The sequence below is a fragment of the Emydura macquarii genome, unplaced genomic scaffold (assembly GCF_026122565.2).
Source record: "Emydura macquarii macquarii isolate MOO-44397 ecotype Brisbane River unplaced genomic scaffold, CSIRO-AGI_Emac_v2 contig_2897, whole genome shotgun sequence".
NCBI lineage: Eukaryota > Metazoa > Chordata > Testudines > Chelidae > Emydura > Emydura macquarii.
The window spans coordinates 13,240,012-13,264,451 of record NW_027133034.1 but is presented as its reverse complement, the minus strand read 5'-3'; the positions used below and the strand labels follow the sequence as shown (position 1 = coordinate 13,264,451).

The 24,440-nt window shown below is 38.1% G+C and overlaps 1 long non-coding RNA gene across 1 annotated transcript in view; it reads right to left on the bottom strand.

The window, feature by feature from the left end:
• LOC137166746 (uncharacterized) overlaps positions 1 to 24,440 on the bottom strand; it is a 203,447-nt gene that overhangs the window by 33,845 nt on the left and 145,162 nt on the right. The window contains exon 2 of the long non-coding RNA XR_010923788.1: positions 5,647 to 5,915. This is a non-coding gene — a long non-coding RNA (uncharacterized lncRNA). The remainder of the gene's footprint in view (positions 1 to 5,646; positions 5,916 to 24,440) is intronic.

Here is a 24,440-nt window from a genome sequence, read left to right as displayed (position 1 = left end):
AAATAATAAGTTCAGTTTATTAACTAGCAACTATTTGTTCAAAGAGATATCTATAGAATTAATCAATGAAGGAAGCTGCTCAAAAAATAAATGATGAAGTAGATTGACCACAGTGATCAATTGAAAAAGGAAAATATGAGTGCTTAATGATGCTCATTTTAAAGGAAACAACTGAAGAAGGCACATAATAACAGTATTTGGTCAAACCCAAACTAAATGAAAGGCAAAGGAAAAACTCTGCCCTGAATTGATTTCAACGACAGCATGATTTTAATAGGGTTGCAGAGATTTAACTTTGTCCCTAGTCTGAGTTGTGTTTTGGCAATGTTATTTTGGGAATACAAGGGAATCTGTTTAACTGAGACACCTGAGAGGGTAGTCTCATATTCTGATTAAGAAAAAGAAGCTTGGGGGATATTACTGTTTTTCTTATCCTAATAAAGTTCCTTGTTCAGTGTTTGTCAGAAAAAATTGCTTTCTTCTTTGTTTACCATTGTCACAGATACAAACATAACTGTTGTTAACCTAACACTCACCCCCAGACAGTTTCCTCTGGATGTCAGTTCTCACTCCTTTAGTCTAAGAAGGAAAAAGACAGGTTGGGTTGCTTATGCCTGTAGCTGGCAGAGACTTCCTACCACTGATCTCCGTGCAACTCCATTAAGAAGAATCATCTGGTTATGAGATATGTGGGCAGAAAGAGCAAGACTGGCAGAGTGAGAAAGGTTCGCTTGAAAGTGAGAAGGGAGATGGAAGAAGTTGGCCCAAAAATGGGATTGGAAAATATGTTTGGGGAAGGGAAGCAGTGGTGCCTGCTATTTAACACATCCAGGCTACATGTAACTTGTTCTCAGTATGTTGGCACAATATGCTTGTATGCTCACCCTTAGGTTAAGGTTAAGATAAAAAAATTATAGAAAGCTGGGGTTCATGAACCACTCTTGTGCCATGCTAATAAGCTATCTACTTCTATCCACCTACCCAGAATATTATAGATTGTTCATGGGTTGAGTAGTAAAGTTTTACTGAAGTATCTATAGTCTTTAGAAAACAATATATCTCACATCACCCACTGAAATATACATGTAATTAATTTGAATATCAAATATTAAAATCAACCTATTAGTTTAGTCTTCTGTTTTTAAAAAAATCACTGAATATATGTAAATAAAATTTTAATGCAACATTATTGTTGATATTTTATACCAGAAAAAGTCATAACATTTAAAATGATGGTTCCCAAATCAACCATAAACTAGTTACATTGCACATAAGTCATAAACACCAAAGGCCTGCAAAGATGTGCTTAACTTTACAAATAGAGCAGCATTGAACTCATAGTGCATTAAGGTAAGTACATGTGTAATTTTCAGCAGGGTCACAGCATTATTTAGTAATACAAAACACTGTAACATATGCAAGATGGCAAGCTACCGCTGACATGGGAATCATAATACTGGATATTCCTTGGTAAAGATATTAACCAGTATCCTGCATAAATTCCAAGTGTATAATTATGTTATGTTACAGTTAAATAAGTTAAATATTCTACACTTATTTTCTTAAATCATTTTGTAATTTGGTTTTGATAAATATGAAAAAAACATGAAAAAAAACCACATCCTCTTTCATGGAACAGTGCATGGAAAGGGAAAAACTAAATGGAAAACATGGCATGGAAAACAGAAAACATGTCAGGTTTCAACTTTGCGACATTTCCAACACATGCTCTCCTCAGGAAAAATGATTACCAGGTGGGGTTATAATGACCAGGTATTTACATGAAGCAATGACATCCAAGAGAAATCCTGGCTCCAACATCAGAGATGTGGAGGCATCTGCAAAGAAATCCAGCCTCCCACTTTGCTTCCTGCTTCTACCCTACACAAACCATCCATTTTCTGCCATCCCCAAGCAATCAGTCATACCCTTCCCACTGCTGAACTTACAAAACACCACACTTGCATTGTTCTTGTGGACAGGCTACCAGGCAGAGCACACAGTGTTAGATTTCCTCCCCTCTTTTCATACTTCCCAAATCCAATGTGTATAATCTGCACGTTTGATCACCACCATCTCGCACAACAGAGGCAGTGTTTCGTCCATAGTTTCTGATTATGTAATTAAATTATAATAGAAACCACATTTGAGCAGATCTTGAACACAGGTTTGGACATTTGGCTGAATATTGCACATTCAGTTGAACTGAACAACACAGAAAATGCTCTACATTTGGTTCAAAATAGACTCAGGCCTCCCATGATAATTTAAGCTATGGATTCTTTGACCTTTTAATGAAAAAAATGTAAAATGAAACTGTAAAATGAAAAAAATTAGGCACTATGGTGATAAAAAGTAAATTAATAATAATATAAAATGTATTTCAATTATTTCCTTTCCGTAACAGGAAATACTGCACTATGGGACGGTTCTTTTCAGTTAGCCAATCACAATGGCCAGAGGCAGAGGTCATACCTTCTTCATCAGGACAAAAATAAACACTGGAGCTACAAAATAAAATAAAAAAGGTACCTCACATTGGTCTAACAGACTAGAATTTTTATCTAGTCACCTGACTAGATATAAAATTGCAATCACAGAATGAGAAGAAAGAATATATTTCTGAGCTCATCATCTCAGTTTGATTTAGTTTAGTAAAGCAGAATGGAGGAAGAAAACTTTATGAACTGCTACTAACAATGGTAGCAAAAAATAAAGAGAGAGATGGTGTTGACTAGCTTCCAGAGCTCCTAACAGAGAAGCACTTTCTCAGAGTATTATTGTTTATATGGTATAATTATTTTTTTTTATGTTTAACAGATGTAGCCTGAAGCCTACACTATAAACGTTACAGTTGTGTTTGGGGTAGATTTATAATTGTTAACCCTCATAACAATTTCTTCAGTAAAAGTGATCTTATGCTATCTTGCAGTTGTAATGGTACCTATGGCATCTGCTGTAAAACCATTACCATCCTCTTTGGTGTCTCTCATTTCAACTTTTTTGTTTTGAACTGTCTTAAGGAAATATCACCTTTGAATTCAGCTACATCTGTTCAGGGTTGAGACTCCACCAGAGTATTTTTGGAGGTCTCTTATAGAGTGTATCCTAAACATTTTTCAGACACTGTGTGCTGGAAAATCAAATCAAACCTTTGTAAGAGGTTCACAAGGTTGTTTAAAAGGGTGGCGATAGATATAAAATTCTGGGACAAATAATACTATGGGTGTTTTGACACATGAATGCCATCTGTATAAATTCTGTTTGATACACATGATGTTAAGATCATTTAATTTGTATGTTAACAAAAAATGCTACACACAAGTTAACTATGATTATTGTTGTGACTGTACAGACAGGCAAATTGGCTAACATAGCTAACAATAGTTCATACACAGTACTGAACATTAGAACAAAGGTTAGATGAACAAGTTCAGGGGAATAAGATTTTACCTGTGTCTTTACCCCAAATTTTAGCCAAGTTAAATTTCTTTTATTTGCTTTTTGTGAGTCTCTTTAAAATATTGTAGTCATCCAACCAATGAGCACAAATAATAGCATATGACCTAAATGATCAACCACAAAAGGCAAGAGATTGTCAAAGTAGGAAGTTTGTGAACAACTTGGAAAATTATTCATACAAACTCTTCAGCAACTACATTAGAAGAAATTTGGGATCAGTTACTAACTAAAAAAAGGCAAAATTCATAACCAATATTGTTATTAATGAAGAATTCAGCCAGCAATACCTTTTAACATCACACAGTTTTACACTCCCCCCTAACTTGTGCTTTATTCGCAATTCCTACAAAATAACTATAGTTATATAGAAAAGTTGTGCAATCACAAACTTTCATGTACTTTCATTATGTAACTCATCCTTGATTGAAAATTGGACAAGAAATCATGCTCGTCTTGAAGAGCATAAATATGAATTTTATGTGCACCCACTGTTTTATAGGAATTTTCAGACACTGAATAATACACATATATATATTAAATATACACATTATATTAAAGGATGGTTCATTCAACATAAACTCCATGGTCCTGTGCTTGCAATGAGCTCTGTGCAGACAGATCCCTCCCTGCTCACGAGCCGTGCACTGTAGAATCAAGGACCCATAATCATCAGATTTTTTTAAAAAAACTGTTCCAAATATATCTGTGAATTCTAAACCAATGTTTGGAGATGCATTGTCTACTGGTTAGAGCAAGGGCCTGGAAGCAACTGTAAGAGCTCCTAAATTCTAACTATAGCTCTGCCACTACTTGCTCTCTGGCCCTGCCAAAGGACTTCTCTGCCTCAGTTTCTCCCCTCTGAAAAATTGAGATACTAATACTTTTCTGCTTCATAGGGGTGTTGTGAAAATGAAGTGCGTTTATATAGTGTTCTGAAGATATGGTTCACTAAATATTCCAATGCTGTTGTCACTCACCCTAAGAACACAAGAGTATTATGATTAATCTAGTAGAAATGTTAGAAGTTATATAGAAGGGGAAAAAAACATTTGGTTTTGGATTTGTGATATATTTTGTAGTCCTAGGTCTGATAACTTTGTTTGTTTTAAAGAACTTTCACAAACAAACATAATATTTTTCTCAGTTGTCTAACTTCTTTTTCCTTCTGAGAATATTACAGCCATTTTCTCAAAACATAAAACACTATCTGCTAGGGGGAAAAAAATAGTCTTCTTACTTGTGAAGCTTCACCAGCAAAAGCCATTTTCTTTTTACTTTTTTGCAAAATTGGGAAAAATGCCAACATTTGTCATGTTCAATTTATGTCTGAAACTTTTTATATACTCTAGAAATTAAAGACATTATTCTCAATCTTCCATATCCTTTGTGCACTGGGAATAAGAGCTTCATGACCTTCATTTCCTGCTGCTTTCTTTTATTAATGCCACTTCCTAGTTTAGAAATAAAAGATAAATCACATTTTATCAATTAATAGCACTTATAACTGAAGTTAACCTGCAACTCTGATTGTGCTCCATTTTTAAGCAATATTGCAGCAACTTAGATTCAAGAAGTTTAAAGAGTGATTTTGATTTATATTTTAATTCACATATTTTATTATATTTTAGCAGTGGAAAAACTAAAGAAAATAGCAAATACACACAATAAAGTTACATTTAAATCAATACACATGTTTTGTGCCTGAGAATAAGCAGCTGCTAATATTTATGTGACACTTCAAATGTTTTTTAAAAAAAAACTGTTTAACTATTTGAAAGCTTGTTATCTATACAGTCACATTAGAAAATGATTAGTTATTATTAGAGACAAATTCTGTGGTACTAATTCATCTCTATGACAGGGAAAATGCCCATTCATTTCAATGAAAGATTTTCTCGAGTATAGCCTGCAGGATTTGACCTTTGACCTCCTCAGCAAAGAGTCGTTTAAATCTTTTTACTAAATGCTGAGTATTGGTAGACAATGTAGATGTCAATGGGCTGGGCATGGCTTATAGCCACTCACATGCAATGTGGATGACAGAGAAACTCACGACCCAGGATAGAGCTTGGAAGTGACTGTGCCTTCCCCCTGTATTCCATCAATTTTCTGCCTTCCTTTCAACAATCTCCCCTCCCCTCAAAAATGCATTATATTTCTTTCTTCCTCAGTTAATCTGCTCACCTGTCAACTCTGTCCTTCACCACAGTCCATTAATCCTCTTCTCCCAAGTTTGTCAATCTGTTAGACCCTGGGCCACTGTCTGCTTCTTGCCCTGCTGGCTTCTCCAAGCTTCTAGCCCTGAGCTCCTCCTCCATTCCATTAGGTATCTCAGCAGAAAAGAGGGCAGGAGCTGACAGCAAAGAAGGCACTGATTGATTGGCCAGGAATCTCAGCCACTGATCCCATCCATCTCGGCAGCAGGCCAGAAGATGGAGATACAGAGAAGGAGCCTGAGAAGCCAGAGAACAAATGAAAAAATCTGGGCCTATGGTCAAAAGCAAGAGGCTAGGCAGCTCCAGTGCACTTCAAATCTAGCAACATGACCTAGACTCATGATACCTTCATAGATATTGACATAGTCAATAAAATATTATCTCAACAGTGGACTTAAAGCCTTAGAAATATAAAACAGGCACGTTACCATCTATACTACAGAGTACTTCACTAGATTTTACTTTTTTTTTTTAATAATTTAGACAGAGAAAAAGAGAAGATCAGGACATCTTGTAATATACTTGTAATATAATAGTGGCAGCATGGCATTTTCCTTGGTAATATAACCTGGTTCTTTTATAAAGTCTTGTAGGCAATTTCACCCTGGCCAAGTAATAAAACAGGGCACTTGTCCTGGTACCCCATTAATCATCTCACTAATAAATAATAAATAATAATAATAATAAAACCTAAAAAGCAGAATGAATCATATACAGCAGCCTTGAATAAGATGAAATCTGAATTATATTGATGAGAATGGAATGTACTGTGCTTGCTTTCTGTAGTGATTTATCCCATGTCAACACCACAACCATATCCATCCATTAATTTGTGGTGAGTTTTAAAATCTTAAATTAGCTGGAAGACCAAGTAAAATTAAACACTACTAAGCAAAAATTCTGCTATGCTACACCAGAGAGTGTAGAGCTCCACTTCAATCAATTGAGATACTCTGAAATTACATCACTTTAAATTAGAGTAGAGTTTGGCCCTACAAGTATGATTATTGGGGTGGGAGAATATTAAATATGAGTCATAATGAGTCATAATGTGAAATTTGTCAAATAATTTATTCACCAAAAATTACTTGACCAGCTCTACTAATTATACAGGGTAATTCTATACAGATGTTAGACCCCATTTCTATTCTCAGTTCTCTTATTACCCGTATATTTATAATAAGTCTCAACAGCTAATTGGCAGCTACATAGGTTGGAAGAAATGGGCAGCTCTTACCAATTGATTAAAAATTGGATGTAATTGAAGAACACAAACATTTTTGTGCTTTAAGCTCTCTTTTCATTTTAGAGATTTTAAACTGATGCTTATCACCTTGTATATTACAGCCTGTAGAATAGACTGTAATGAAAGGACATCCTAACAAGATTGACAGTGTATTTGGCATATTTTAACTAGGAAGCAATTCAAACAATTATGCTTAAAAATATTGCACAGATTTATTGTAGAGTCTTCTACAAAGACTAATGAGGTTTCCTTGGTTACTGAATTCCAGCTAACCAGTAGAACAGACATGTCCTCATATTAGTGCTGAATGATGCAACTGGATTTACCTAGATGGCCGTCACAACTGCACAGAACCCTTTTGACGTTAGCTATTATATTATAACTGCTTTATAGATTGGTAAAAATTAAGATAAATGAATGCATTGTAAGGTACTCAAATATTGTGCATAATGAATAGCACATGTGGCCTCCCTCCCTCCCCGTCACATGAACAGCAACAAATGGAATTAGAGCTGCTTATTCACAAGCATTCACAAATCTACTTGGTACTTATTCATCCATCTGGGGATTCCAGGTGGAGAATGATCTTCTGCTGCTTGTGGATTCTAAGAAAAATTAAATCCCTGCTCTTCTAGACCTGGATATTAAGGAACATCACAATACATAGTATGGCATTGCTGGATTCTGCAAAAACCCAACAAAGGTCTCCTTACTCCTGAGGTATATGAATTTCTTTGCTTACTGACTCCAGGGACAAAAAGCATTTTGACTGCACTTCAAAGAAAAAGATAGGAGAGAATACTTAAGTTAGAGTCCTGCAAGTCAACAAAAATGGAAGGGATTAAATGTTGGGTAAGAAATGCTTTCCTGATTAAGGATTTTCCATAATTATCTTTCTCCAGTAAAGCTGTAGATAGAGCACGATTCAACACTTTTATTTTGGGATGTGACTGTTGCATAGAAACCCCTAAGAAATATTATTAATTTAAAAGAAAACTTGTCAGTGAATCTGAAAATGAACCATCTGGAGAAGAGGATATAGGCTGATGTTTCCCAACCCCCTTATTTCTTAACATCAGCTTATCAACATATTACCAACATTCACATTAGGCACAGTGGCCTAAATTCTAATAAGTGATCTTGGTTTTTGATCCCCAACCTGAGACACATTAGTGAACTCTGATTTTCAATATCCACTCTCTAAAAATCAAACCCCATTAAGGTGTCCCAAGCTAGGCACACCAGAATAATCTGTCACTTTTAAACATTTGGGCTTCCTCTGTTAAATGTTTGTGTGTTTCTTTGAATCAATATATTATTTCCTCTAAACAGATCACCTCTCTTGCCTCTGTATCCACTCCTGTTCCTGCAAACCACGTACAGATTTTCTACATTTTTACCTAATATATGTTCTCTGTTCTACACCCTACTGGACATTCACTAAAAATGAACTGTGGTGTAGCCTCTATTGAAAAATGTACTTGATAGTTCTGTGTTAAACTATAGTAGCCTTAGGGAGTGAGGTTGGCTCCTCTGCTCTACAGTTTTCAGATCAATAGTATGAAAGTTACCCTTCACAATTGTCTTAGATTGTGTGCTCCTAAGTGTCTCCCAAAGAACAAATACAGTGACCACACAGTGCAATAGCATGTCACCCACCTCTAATGAGCATCCCTTCTGGTCAGGGGTGTCTGCGGTCTTTAAATAGTCCCAGCCCTGGTATCAGGCTATCCCCGCCCAGGCTTCCTCCCTAGAGGCAATGGTTTCACCCTCTTAATCTGTTCCAGCCCAGCTTTCTAGCTGGGCCTCTTAACAGTTCAGATCCCCCTCTGGGAGTATATCACAGTTCAACTGTAGGTTCACTTCCCCAATGGTCAATGGAGGGAGGAGGACGCAGGCCCACCAACTACTCCAGGCCTCAGCCCAGGGATCTTAAGAATAGCAGTCACATGCAGACATCGCCCTTTAACTAAACCGCCTTCAGTTCCCTGGGTCACTTCCCAACGGCCCTTTTTCAAAGCTTCACACTTAGCTCAGGGCTCTTCTGTGTGCAAGCCCACAGCCAACCAGGAGTTCTTTCTCATTCCACTGCTCCTTGCCATCATTGAGCTGTCTGTTGTGCTGCATTTCCCTTTGGTCATCCAGTAGCACCATCATAGCTTGGCTGGGATGATTTAGTTGAAGTTGGTCCTGCTTTGAGAAGGGGGGTAGACTAGATGACCTCCTGAGATCCCTTCCAACCCTAATCTTCTATGATTCTATCTGCACTCGTCTAGCTCCAGCAAGGAACTGCCTATCTCTGGCTCTGCAACTCCTTTTTATATGGCCTTCCTGGCTCTGATTGGATGCTACCTGCAGCCTCTGATTGGCTAGACCTGCAGACTTTCTAGACCACTACGAGGACTTAGCTCCACTGATCTTTCCTGGGATGGGTGTGGCAGGACCCTGAGGCCTCCATCAGGGAGCCTCTGGACCTAGTCCACCCCATCACACACAGTTACAAGTACAAAATCTTGTTTGTATTATAAGTTACACTCACATATGCGTCTACACCACTTGAGAGAGCCAAAGCAATAGCCAATGTCGTGTTCACATATAATACCCAAAGATATTAAAGAGTCTGGTGGATCTCTCAACAGATGATCATTGATACAGGGGTGGTTCTTGCTGGAGTCATCCAATGAAGCCTCCCCTTGGACTCTACCCACTTTAGCCCCATCTGGGAACCTCTTTTATCTTGTTGTTCTGACCACACCATATTCATGAGGGTTCCAGTCCTTCTTTTCCTTATCTGTACTTCCACACCCCATAAATTTTGAGGTGCCCCACTTTTCACAGGTTTTTCCTCTTAGTTCCCCATTTTTCTTATTAACATCTTGTTAACATTTATGTCAACTTCTTTGCACAGTGACGTATGGTCAGGACAGAACTTTACATGATGTCACAATCAGATGTCTTGTGGTCTGGATGGTACATTGTGTCATATTTTCCATAACATCACCTACTGGAACATCCTTTACACTAATCATGTGGGTTTTCTGGAATAGGATCAGACATTCATGTCAAGTCTCCTTAAGCCTGAGGCCTAGTATGGTTAAGCTGAAATCTTAAAGGCCTTTGCCTGCAGGCCTTGCATTACAGCCTCACTTTACTTACATGCCTAATACACACTCATCATTTGTCAGTCTTATACTCCTATCTAGGAGTCTTTTCAAAAGACAAAAGTGAGCAACATGCAGGAGCCCCACACCCCTCTGTGAACCCACCCTTGCTCCGCCTCTTCTCCTGAGGCCCCATCCCTGCTCCCCTTCTTTCCCTCAAGCTCCACCCCCTGGACTGGCTGTAAACCAGAGCCACTGTGGGGATCTGTGGACTCTCCACCTGCCCTGGACAGGGGATCAGGATGCCCAAGAGCAGCCCCTGGTCTGTGTCCCTGGGGTGCATCACCCAAGGGAGGTGAAAGGTCTGGGCCTCCCCACAGCAGCCCAGGCTCCCTGGGATGCTCTTACTACTGCCTGTCTTGGGCTTCTGACCTGGCCATGGGCAGGGTCTTGAGGGGGAGAGGAGGAGCAGGGGGCATGGCCTCATGGTGGGTGAGGGCTAAGGCCCACCTCAGCTGCCCACCTCAGCCTCCCCCCACTGGGAAGAAGTTGGCCCTACACTTCAGCCTCAGGTAGGCATGGAGCGGCACCACAGGGAATCTGGGACAAATGCTGTCTTGGAGTTATTCAGCCCAGGACCAACACTTGAACTCAGCATTTTTGGACTGTTCTGCCCAATTTGGGATGGGTGGTCACCCTACTCCTATTCTACTTATATCTATTCATCACATATTGATTATATATGACATAATACATGATAATATATGAGAATAATATGATAACACACATCATGGAGGCCCCAGTTCACCAATGTACTTGAGCATGTGCCTAACTTGAAGTCAATGGGATTATTACTTATTGAGTATGTGCTGAAATTCTTTGCTGAAGTGGAGTCATTATCATTTTTATATAAAAAAAATTAAGATAGGGCAGAATAAGTAAAATAACTGATTCACCTTTGAGTGTTCATTTGTAGGCTCAAATTCATCAGATACAGTATTAGATGGCCTACCTTTAATTAATATTGAGAATACTTTCCAAAAATGGATTAAGAGTAGGCAAGTTTTATTCAGCTCCTGGGAGTAGAGTTGAAGTAAAGATAAGATCTAATTTCCATTGCCCACAAAAACAAAGCTACTGATTATTATTACTATATAAAATAGTAAATAATGAGCTAATATTTCTTTAAATTTTGACATCACTTTTCTTGTGACTATCTTCCAAACATGAAATAAACAACTCAGCTAATGTATGAGCCTCCGTCAAATCCCAGATGAAAATCACTTGACTGACAAATTCAGATTTTGCTGAGGTTACGGGTAGCTTGTAAAATCATGGTGTAATTTATGAGAAAAACTGGATCTGAAAACAGGTGTCAGCAGAATAGAACTTACATATATATTGCCAAAACCAAGCTAATTGAAAGTAGTATGTAATCAAAACAAACCAAAGAATGTGTGTATGTAGCATATCTGCTAAAGTGAGGTACAAGCCACTGAAAAACTGGATTGGCTGAAAGACATTTGGGAAGATAAAGAGCTTAATCAAGTGAGCTCTCACTTAGTCCACAGATGGAGGACTACAGTTGATATGTCCTTTATGTGAAATATTTAGTACATAATATTAAGTACATTGATCCTTTGTTAATAACATGGGTCAGTGAAGAGTACATAATAACAAATAATAAGAGTCCATAATAATAAAAAATAATGTTACCAGATAAAAGATGGTGAATGGTGCAAAAAAAATGTGAAGTGTTTTTACTAGAAAGCACAAGAGAAAAACGGAAAGAAAAAGGTATACAGCACAATGTCAGAAGGGAAAAGATGGACAAAAATAGGTACAAAGTCAGGAAAGCAGAAAAATAGTTCTCAAGAGAGAGGTCAAATATATATTTTTAAAAAGGATGGATGGGAAGACATCTTCAGAGACGTCTGAGTCTGAGTATATAGAGAATGAGTACAACTAGGAGAATAACTTGTGTGGCCATAAATAATGGACGTGTGAGTGTTGGACTAAGCTGAGCAATGGTTACACTTTGCACACCCAATGGAGAAAGTCTTAAGTGAAGGATATATGATTATTTGACTGGTTCCCCTGTCTCACTTTTTGGCAAAGCCCCTCAAACCAGTCTTCAACTGTGGGTCTTCTGTCTCCGCATTTACATGCATTTTTTTTTTAAAGGGAAATTCCCCACACAAAAAATAACTTATAATTAAGATTGTTTATGTGCAATTCTTCACAATATCGTAATCAACACAGAGCATGGCCCTTCTAACTCCAAGTACTCCAAGGCCTGCCAGGAAACCTCAGGACTCTGGAAGTCCATGGCCTTTATGTGGAAGCCGAGTGCCCAACCCATCCCCATTGTACCATGCCCAAGCTTCCCTGAATCCTCCCTGGGATTCATTATGGAGGATTTTCCCTCAAATCTGCTGACCGAGACAGCTGGAAAATCCAGCATGTTTAAGGTAGCTTGATGCCATGGAGAGTGGCTGCTCCCCAGCTATTGTAAATTGTTTTTGGACCATTACATTAGATGTTATGAATGCATAGCAAAAGTTCAGTCCATTAGCATTAATGAAAACTAGCCATGTAAATCCCCCACACAACAGTGATAGACTAACTTCTTTAATACAATGGTTCAAAATGCACATTTGCATATTGTGGATTCATACCACCAAGTGTTTTACACTTAAAAAAGTCATTTCTCTGAAATTGCATGGTGCAAAATTGTAATTTTTATGTCTTTAGTAAAACTATTCTGTTGGTCACTCTAATGACCTTATCACTAAACATTAACTGAGTTTTGAAATGGCAGCAGCACAGCAAGTCTCTCAAAAATCAATTCAATTGATTTCTCTTTATGCAGCTGCATAGAGTTTTACAGTGGGGGAAGTTCTTTTTTCAAGTAGATTAAAGCTAGGACTAAATCCAAATTTGCCTCCTCATCTTGTCGATTTTCTATGAATATTCCAATAGCTTTTCCCCCTTCCTTTTTTATGAGATGAGGCTCAGTCAAAGCCTCAGATCCAAAGTTCCTCAAAATCCAGATTAGAACTTCTTGTATGCTCCCATTTAAATCATGGGATGAGCCAAAATCAATGTCTTTTTGAGGGGAGGAAGGGGAAAGGGATGGAAATCTGGATTCAGATTTTGCAGTGCATCTCCAAGTTCCTCTGCCCAGGTAAATGTACTATTTTCATATTTTGTGTTGCATAATTAGATTTAATGCTGGAATGTCTCAAAGTTAGAATCTAAAAAACTGAGTAAATAAATGTACTAATTGGAATAATGTTCAATGCAGTGGACTTCATTCACACACATGTTCCTCATGTGTGTGCATAGGTGCATGTGGCAGTACCATCATCTTCCTCCAAAGAAGGGCAACCTACAAAATTAGCTGGAGTTTCTATAGCACTCACACTAGGTGCACTAAATCAGAATATTTCCTGGATATTCTGGTTCCACCCATTCCACAGACCAGCTACCTAGCAGATCAGGGGAGGAAGTAGGCAACTTGTGCTCCAGGCTGACTTTGTCTATTAGTGGACTACAGATTGCATGTTGTTTTAGAACTTTAGAGATTTGAAAGCAAGAGTAGAGATTCAATTAGTGTCCTGTTAAACTCATTTTAAAAATTCCCATTGGCTAATAGAATCAGGTAGCATAATAATAAATTTCTTACACTGAAAGCAAAAATGCCTTATAACATAATGGCCAGCAAGATTCATAGAATCATAGAAGATCAGGGCTGGAAGGGACCTCAGGAGATCATCTAGTCCAACCCCTGCTCAAAGCAAGACCAACCCCAGCTAAATCATCCCATCCAGGGCTTTGTCAAACCACACCTTAAAAATCCTATAAGGATGAAGATTCCACCACGATCGTAGGAAACCCATTCCAGTGTTTCACCACCATCCTAGTGGAAATTCAAATTAATGTTACGTCAAGCCTGTCATTTAAAAAAATTGAATTAAAACTACTGTAAATTAATGCATCAGTGAGCAAAAATAATAATTAAAATATGTTTTATGTGGGGTTGTTTTTTGTAATGCTCAGGTTGGTCACTTGTTTGGCTGTCACCCACACAGCAGGTAAATGAAAGGATTTCAAGAAATATGGCTGCATGGTCAGTGACTCTCCAGCTGACTTTCCTGGAATGGAAAGTCACAGAGCAAGGGAATTACATCTTAATTTCTATCATAGGCCTGGAACTGAACCCATCCCCATATTAAACTAGCCTTGACCAGTCTTGGGTGAAACTCAGGGAGTTCACCACTAAAATTGGGGGGAGAAGGGGGAGAAGAATGCACTGCTGCTGATAAAGCACTCCCACCTCAGAAATGTCCTTAACAAGAGTTATAACCACCCAGGGTTTTAAAGTAGACACCCAGGCGCTGGGAGGTTTTCAGAAGAATACAATCCCCTCCCCCCAACAAATGGTAAATAAATAAAATAAGCTCTGATCAGCGAATTTATGCTGACCATCTGCACAAACAGAGGGTCATAAATAAGTTACAATTTGGGCATAAAAAATAAAATGAAAAAAAAATTGGGCAGGAAGAAGAAAATATAGGTGCCAGTGCGTGACTAGTTAAAATTTGTTACTGGGAGTATCAGACAATGTGAGAAGTTTGGTAGAGTTAAAAGAGGTATCTAGTTTTACCTATATAATGTAGATAAAAAACAATGCTCTTTGGAAATCATCACCGGACTGCAGTTCAACATTAAGCTGCTAAAATGTTTACCTCTCTGCATGATCATGATGTGCAGAGGTATTGCTGGAACCCCCAGATGAGTGAGTCCTGACTGGCCATCGGGTGAAGTTTGTCTATATATTGGGAATGGTGAGCATAATAGCTTTGCTTGGCATATGTATTCTGTGTGTGTTGCAAATAAATAAATGTTTAGAGCACATCTGTGTAAGGCTCTTTCACTCGTAAAAGGTCCCACGGACCTGTAAAGCCCTGAGTTGCAAGGGAAAAGGTAAGGACAGGTACTTAAACTGACCAAATTCTCCCTGAGCCCTGTGGATAAGGGTAAGTGCCTTATGCCCTGGGCCCTTGGAAGGGAAAGGGTAAGGGTTCCTACATTGAGTGAATCACACCTTGAGCCCTTGGTAGGGTATAGGCGGAGTGCCCTAGATTGTGTGGGTAACACTAAGTTGAGCTATTTGTGAACCAAAGAATTTTGCATGGTATTCAGAAAAATGGGGCCCTGAAAAAGTTAGGAACCAAAGTGAGCACAGGGGAGTTTGCAGTGAATTGAAGTCTGGCAATGGGAGACAGTAGGTAGCTTGAGTTATTGCTACTGGAATGAAGTAAATAAAACCTATTAAAGATTTCTTTTTTTAAAAAAAGTTTCTGATTTAAAGATAAAACTTAACACAAACTAACACTCAATCAGTCCTGTTTAATTATGGAGGTAGAAAACCAGACATGATAGGGACGACCCAACAAACTGCACAGAGAGTATGAATTCTTACCTTATAGCCATGTAATGTATGTATGCAAGTGGTACAAACAGCTCATGCCCCTCTGAGTGCAAGCATAGCTCCTTGAGGTCAGAGGTGCTGTACCAGTAGAACAGAGAGACACAGTTAGTTTTAGACACAACATATAGGAACATCATACAGCAACTACGGAGCTGTATGGTCCAGTCCTCCAGATGAAGAAACTAGGACAAAGTGAAGGGGTGGGACAAACTCCCTTTGTTGAAATCTACCTTCCAATAGATGGAGTCTATCATTCCTCTCACACGAAGGAGATAGCTTCAGAAGATAGGTTTATAGTTGTGAGATACAGAGAGATGGTTTTAGCTGTGGGCCTGGGTGACCACGAGAACCAATCAATGACTTGTGTCTTGGGTGCAAAGCTGGCAGATCTCATATAAACTTCTAGTGAGCCTGAAGAAGAAGTCATGAATTGTCTGTGGTATAGTACAGAGTGTTACCGGTCAGATGTAGAGATGCAAGAAAGATCCTTCAAGTTTAATTTAGATTACTAGACAAAAGTCCAGGCCTCTGTGGTAGCTTTCTCTGAACATTCTCCAACTAGAAAATGCAAAGCCAACTAGACAGAGGAATGTTCAGAGTCTCAATGAATGAATGAACTGTTGGTGTAAATGTCAGGGGGTTAATGTTTAAGGCTCTTGAAAGCTCTTTGAGGAAAGGAAAGCCACAATGAAACCCACAATGAAACACAATGAGGGTTCCTATTTACCCTCAGATAATTACCAAAAAAAAAAAAAAAGGTGAGGAAGGAACATTAAATAAAATTAAAAAGTAATAAATTTAAATGCTGCTAAAAGGAAATACTATTTTACACATTGTAAAATTAATGAGCGGAACTCATTGCCCCAAGACATTATGAGGCCAGGTGCTGAATAGCGTTCAGAAATTATTAGTATGTCTGAGGAATGAAAACGGCCACAGTTACATTTTTTCAGGATTGTTTTTAGAAGGAATATAAACTCATACTTAAGGGAATACACCAACCACTAATTGATGTGGCTTAAAAAGAAACATCTCTTGTGGACAGGATGTAACTGGCCACTTTTCTTGCATCTTTTTATGAAAGATTAGATATTGGTATTATCAGACACAGGATATCAGACTGCATAGAGATACAGAGCTGAAGTGGATGTGCTCACACAAGGAAGAAAAAAGCCAATAGTACCTCCTGCTCCCACCTACATCTTCTTTCCTTTAGCTTCATCATTTCAGTAGTTCTGATAACTAATAATAAACAATGAGAAAAGTGCTGATGCTGAGAAGTTCAGGTGCATGGCCCTAATCCTGAAACTTGTTGTATGCAGGTGAAATCCCCAACCTGGGCAGAACCCCATTGAATGCCTCTCTGCATGAGCTCAGTGGGTGACTTGCTTGGCATCAAATTAGAATCTATGTGAAAAGCTCACAAAACACAGGGTGGAATCCTGGCCTTACTCAAAATAATGGAGGGTTTGCCTTTCATTTCAGTGAGGCCAGGATTTCACCAGGGGTCTGTTTTGTGTCTTTGAGCCTTGTTTCTGTGAGCCATCTATCAAAGCACGAGGCTGAAGAGATCTTGTGAAAATACCGTGAATCACCACTTTAAAAAAACAACCAAAAGCCATTTTTATGTGCATGCAGGGATGCATATGAACTTTCCTAATCACTCTCATTCCCTAATGCAAAGTGTGTTTGATTTTACCTTTTTATTAAATTATTATCCAAGGGTAACATTTTCAAAAGCACCTAAGTCTCTTTTCAAAAGTGATTTCAATGGCACCTAAGTGTCTTTGAAAAATTCCAGTAGGAGATCAGCCACAAAACTTTAGGGACTTAATACCTTTAAAAATCTGCTCCTTAGGAACATAACTCTCATTGAAAGTCAATGGGACTTCATGCTCCCAAGTGCCTAAGTCACTTTGAAAAGGAATATAGGAGCCTAAATGACTCAGGTTCTTTTAAAAACTTTATCCAAAGTGCTTAAAAGCTGAAATGGCTTAAAATCATATACAATAAATATCTGAGTGACTAAGAGATGGGTGAGCTGCTCTAAAGCACCACTGACTTTGAGAGGGCAGGCGTAAATTTGAAAAGTTAACAATTTTTTTAAAAAAAATACAGGCGCTTTTCTAATTATAGCATATCATACATTATTGGACTCAAAGAATTATCTTTAGAGTTTAACTCTGAGATTCTCTCTCTTATGTAACCATGCACTGCTGGATAATCACATCATAGTCAGGCTATTGCACATTATCAAGAAAGTGTCACGAAAGCACATTTTCTATCCAGACTATTGGAGGGAAGAAAACTTGTCTAAAACTATAAACTTCACTCTGTTTCTTTCTTTTTACATCTATTAACTAGAAATGAGTTCCTGTCCTAAAAATTCTATTTTATAAAACTATTATTATGAGCACACGCTTCAGCCTCATAAAGCAGTCCTATCTTTTAACTGTAACAGTATAAGTAGGATTTTGTTAGGCAAAGGGAGTAATAAATGCTGATGACACATTCCAGAAGAGTTTACTGATCCTGCACTTTCAGTTTTGAGCCTATATTTTCAATATGTAACATATATTTGTGTTTTATTTCTGAATTATTCATTTATATACTATGACCAGTAATTGACTATTCCAAGAACTGCATAGGGAAATAATTGATTAATTCTGAGAAGGGTTTTGCAGATTTATTAGTCATGAACACAGAGTTTAAAACGTTAAACCAATGCTGTCATAAAAACAAAATGTATTAATAAGCCTAAAGCTCAACATGGATAAGAAATCATGTTTGTCAACAGAGGAAACTGGAGACAGACCTTTGATTATCATCAGGGTAAATAGACATTTGGAAAACAGACAAAAAATTTCCTGCCCAAACTAAAAGGTTCAATCAAATATTAAATTAACACCCTATGCTTTAAACTGGTTATTGTTGACGTAAGGCAACCAAGGGGTTGATCCTAAATATAAATTTCTAAGGGCCACAGTGTTACTTCCTGTGGAAAAACTCATGGGAGGAAGAAATATCTGCTGAAAATCCCTAGTGATTCTCCTCATGAATTCTCTCTTTGCCCCTCCAGTGGGAGGGGCTGAAGTTTCCAAATCCTGTGCATCTGGGGGATCCACATGGAAAACAGAACAGAGACCCACTTAATTTCACTGAGCCTCAGTTTCCACATCTGCAATCCCACCTTTTGTCTTATAGACTATAAGCTCTTTGGAGCAGGGACCTTCTTTTGTGATCCTGATCTTGGTTGGGCCTCTATGTGCTAGTGCAATATAAATAATAGTTACAACTGTGTGAATCCCGGGTCATTTCCAGGGATGGCCAGCCAGTTTGTCTTTTTTTATTGAAGACATTCCACTCCACTCCCTTCTGGAAGCACAGCTGGTTTAGGAGATATTAGTGTGCAGCTGCATGGGATTCAGTTTACCTCCTGGCTCAACAGATAGTGTATATATGTCACATCCAAGGTGAGGCACGTTGTGGAGCTGTGTGGCTAAACACTGCCTTCCCTTGCTGTACAGTGCCCCAGCTGGGTCTCATCATTTGGTGGAGACCTGACTGCATAGATTTGCGACAGAGTCTCCATAAACTCACAAGGAAGGCTTAGCATCCCATGAAACTATTGTTGTCCTATAACACCCTTAGCACATGAGCTCAAAGGAGCATTTTGCAATTAAATAAATATACCCACTTTATAACTGGTTTGGCAGGTTTTTGTACAGAAAGGAAAATCAGGTCCAGTTCGAACCATTGAAAATTCAATATTTGCCAAACATATCACACAGCTACCTCACAGTTACTGATATCTCCTGTTCCAGGTGTGAAGGGAAGACTATGGTAATCTTCCTTACTTACGACCTTTAATACTAACATCCCAGTTTGGATAGGAATTTGCCAGTTGAAAGAGACAGTCAAAGCTGACAGTGCCATAGCTAGTAGTGCCAACATTATATCTATTTTTATATCTGTTCGCTAAGTATGTATGTGTATTATATGTGTGCATTTGTCCAAGCAAATACTTCAGTATTACCTTTACTGTGTTGCACATGTGCGCAACACAAATACAAACCCAGCATAAAGTCGAGAAGAAATTATTCCAGTAAATGCACAGATTTCTGTTTCAAGCTTCCAAAGGTCTAGCACATTTTTGGGCAGGCCATTTCCTCAAATAAATATATACTTTTTGAACCCACTCCTGTGGAATTTTTCACCCATCCCTTGCCGCAAAAAGTGACAAATATTTGAAATCCCATAGGATTCACATTCCAGATCAGACAATTAATCCATGTGGACCAGCATCTGTCCTTCATCCTTTACCATTACTTAATGTTTCAGAAGACTGAAATCCTGTTATGCAATTCTGTACATGGTAAAGATTCTTTTTTGACAAGAGCAGTGATAATTTCAACTCCTGAAGCATGATATTTGATTACCTTTATTTTAACAACCGTAGTTACAAATGCATTTATGGTCATAAACTAAGTTTTAAGACCATCTACCCCCATTGCCGTGAGTTGTTCTCCACCAAGTTCATTCTAGATCCCATTCATTCTGATTTCCACCTTCTCCACTGCATTGAAACTACTTTCACCTAGGCCATAAATGATCTTCTTCTGGTAAAGTTTCAGGGCCTCTAACTCCATTCTTATCCTCCCGGCTGCATTTTGACACACCAGCTTTTATTGATATCTTGTCTTGATATTCCATGGCTTTCACAACTCTGTTTTCTCCCTTCTTCTCTGGCTATGCCTTCAACATCTCTTTCACTGGATCCTTCTCTTCTCCCCCATTCCTCCACTTTATTTTCTCCCTTTATATCAGATACAATCACAAATCAGCTAATATGTCTTTTTTTTTTTTTTTTTTTTTTACTATTAGGAGGCTTAATATTTTATAACTCCTATCTGCATTAAGCAATTTGTGGTACTGGAGAAACATTAAAAACTATGTGGTTCTCTCAAATTCTTCCCTGTGTGAGCTAAACTACTCTGTCTCCCTAAAATAAAAAAATTATTTACTTGAGCAAGACCTTTATGTCTACAGTATATCATTCTTTTATGCTCTCCTTTCCCCTCTACTGGCCAGGAAACCATTTTTTAAAGTTTCTTTTGGTAAAGACTCTTTTCAATTTCCTTACCTCTAAGGTCCAAGATAAGTTGTCGTACTGTAGGCAAAGGTATAACCTGATGCCACAGCCAAAACCAGCATGTAGGTAAATGCATCCTCTGACAAATCCAGTCTACCAGTGGGAAATATAATATTTTGAAAGATATTAGCCTTGTGCCTAGCTAACTTTTCTGAAGAGAAAGTGATTGAGAATGAGAAGGGGCATTAAGTCACACCAGGAAGTATTATTTCTATATGAGTACATTTTCTGTGGGGCTGATGAAAAACCTCTTGCTCTGATTTTGAAGCAGTGTCTGCAAATGCACTCTCAGTTGCTTGACATAAATCTTAGACCAGTTGTGTCATCAGTTATAGGTCTGGATGAATAATTCATTATTAATCACGTAGTCTACAAATGTAGTGTCTTTCCTTTTTCATGAAATTCCCTTCATTCTTTAGGTAAAATTATTCATGCATCTTTTTGGTGAAAAATTCTTGGTCTGCAGATAATTTCTGAATTAGTAATACTCACAGTTAGTGTTGCATTGATTAATTACATAGCTCAAGTGATATTGACTCCCTGACTTAACTAATCAACAGAGAGAAAATTGTGAATTTTATAATGAAATACATAATTATAAATTTGCTTTTGGCAAAAAAAAACAAAAAAACCCTATCATTCAAGCTTAAAATTTATTTCATGAATATTCACACAGATAAAGCTCACACACTCAAATGTTTGGAGAGGGTGTTTTCTGAAAGGGCAGGGCCACGAGAGACATAGTAGGAACCCATGACTTCTTCCCAGTCAAATAAATCCTAGTTGCAGTGCTGGTATCCCCTGAGAGACAATTACCCCCCAGGGGACTTAGAGCCAGCAGTATCTAGAGGATGAATAGGTTATTCTTCCTTTAATTTCTTTCACACAGCCTGCAATATCATTGGAGGAGGGCCAAAGTTACTTTTTACCCATTTCTACTATTTAATTTTATAAGCCTCTTCTGTCCCCATCTTCCCCAAATTAGACAATAATTACTAAATCAATACCCAGGTTCTTTTCAGAACAACCACCAATTCCCTACACAAAACCTACCATATTAACACATGCACAGAGCTATTTCACCCAGTTCTCCCCTTGATAGGACTTTTATAGGCATCTTTCTACATATGGCAATAGTCTGGTGGTGAGGGGTTAGAAGTCAACAATGAAGAAAATGTGTTTTACTTGGTGCAACTGAAGGCAGAGCCTGAAGACCATATAAGTGCGCAAGATTAATGGCTGCACAATATACCCTGCAGATGCTTTATTACTGACAATTACACATGAGGCAGAGAGATCCCAGCTTGACTTTCAGATCCTAGGTTGAGATTGCAGGGCTGACAGAAAAATCATAAACTAGATCTTCAGATGGTGTCAATTAATATAGCTTCATTAAAATCAATGGATTTTACTCTGATTATATTAGCTGAGATTCTGGTCACATACTTCTAATTCTTTGATATAGTATTCCTGAGAGACAATTAAACATGGAACACCACAGCCTTACACAACCATTTGTCATAGCAGAACTCCTCTTTACGGGCTTAATCCTCTTCCACCTTGCATCATTTACACACTGTGAAAACATGTGTAAAACACTACTGAATCAGAATGATAGAATCTTGCGCCAACATTAGACTCAGTTTGCCAGATGTAAATAATTACTCAAAGGTGCATGAAAGTGAAGAATCAGGTCCTACATTTTGTAAAATATGAAAGGGTAGAATTGCAGGTTATAAAGGCTTCCTGGCAAGATCACATGCCTGTGCATTCCTTTCTTTTTTTAAAAAAAGTCTTTAATATTTTTCAGCCACACAATAAGCATTTTTAATCACCAACCTACTTTACAATCAATGGTGTATCTTCTTAACTCATTTAATACTAGTTACGTGGCTAAAAACCTACACATTCAGCTCAGATTGCATGCAGATTTTTATGAAGCCATTTCACAGGTCCTATTCAGCGCTATAATCATAACTATAATTATAATCACTATAACCATAACTGGTTAAGAAAACTGAGAAGCCCTTAAAATAACTGTTCATGAATTAATTGCTAACCTGTGAACTTAACTTTTACTGCTTTGAGGTAATAAACATTAAACATACAACATACTACAGGTAATAATCCTCATTAGATTGCAGTGCATATTTCAACAGCTGTATTCGTAGTTTGACTGAACATTTGTGATTAGTGATTTTGGCATAAATTATAATATGAATATACAGAACAAACCTATATTAAACTAGGACAGATAAGACACTAAAATATTGGCTAGGGCCTGATTGTATCTTGCTTACATGAGTTTTATACTAGTGAAACTCCACAGACTTTAGTGGAGTTGCTCCTAATTTACACAAGGGTGAGCAAAAGGAAAATCTGACCCCAAGTACATATGATCTATAGCGGAAATAGTCAATATCTGGGTAGGGAAGGAGATGAGCTACTGTAAAGCACAGGACTAGAAGAAAGAATCCTTGAGTTTTAACTCTTACTTGATGTGAGATCTTGGATAAATCACTTTAGCTGTCTGCCTTGGTTTCCCCATCTGTAAAATGGGGATGATACTATTTACCCATCTGTTCACAGAGAAGTTGTGAACATTAAAAGGGAAGGATTATCCAAAGTGTTACATTTTGGTCTAACTTTGCTCCCACTGAAGGCAATGGAAGTTTTACCATTGAGTTTTAGGTCAATGCTGAACGTGTTTATAAACCCCATCCTACATAACGAATGGACCTGATTCTCCTCTCATATAGGTTTACATTCGTGTATCTCCACAGAGTCAATAGAGACAATCTTGATCTACAAATAGTGTCAGTGAAAGTCCAATTGAGCCACTTATGTCTGTACAGCATTTTGAACAGGTAAAGCACTACAGAGGTGATAAATATTTGTAAACATTTGTATTCCAGTAAAAAGGCGTTTCATCAAAAGTTTGTATTTTTAGGGTCAAACTATGTGGGTGGGGAAGCAGAATGTTCTAGTCCAGTTGTGCTTCTGTCACTCAAGGCAGCTGTCAAGAACTTTCAGAGCTCCTGTGCTCCCCTGACATCAGGGACTGCTCATGCTTTGCCTGGGGTTTAATTCAGCCCACAATTCACCACCATCACCACTGTCTTAAAAAATATGCAGAACACAGAAATAGCTTGTGTTACTAAAATCCTCACGTACAAGCCAATTGATTTCAATAGGGAATTCCCAGGCACCTGGATAAACCAGCTTTAAACTGATCGAACCTTCAGAAAGGGGCAAAGCAGTTGGATCTTATGGGACAATTAGGGCCACTGGGCCTGCCTCATACACAATTCCTTTCATGAACATCAGACCCCAAGAAGCAATGGTTTAGAAACTACAACGGAGCCTTAAACTGATTGAAGGTAGTTAAACTGGGCTTTATAAATGCATTGGAATCCTTGTCACTGGGCATTTTCTATTTCATTACTTCTGGAGTGAGACTATCAGTCCAAGAAGAGGAGTCTAAAGGACAATATTCAGAAATGGGGAGGAGATGCAGGGAGTGAAGACAGCCACATGCAAGCAATAGAAAGGACAATCAGCTCCAGATGTTCTACCTTTTCCCTTAGAACAGAAAGAACTGCATTTTTAAGAGATTTATTCTCCCTCAGGCAGTGGAGGAAACTGCCAAGAAAGGTTATGGAATTACTTTCACTGGAGATATTCATGGCTGGACTGTAGACGTGATGCTGCCTATTAGGGCTGGTTTACAAATAATGAACTGAACCCTGCCATGATGCAGAAAGAT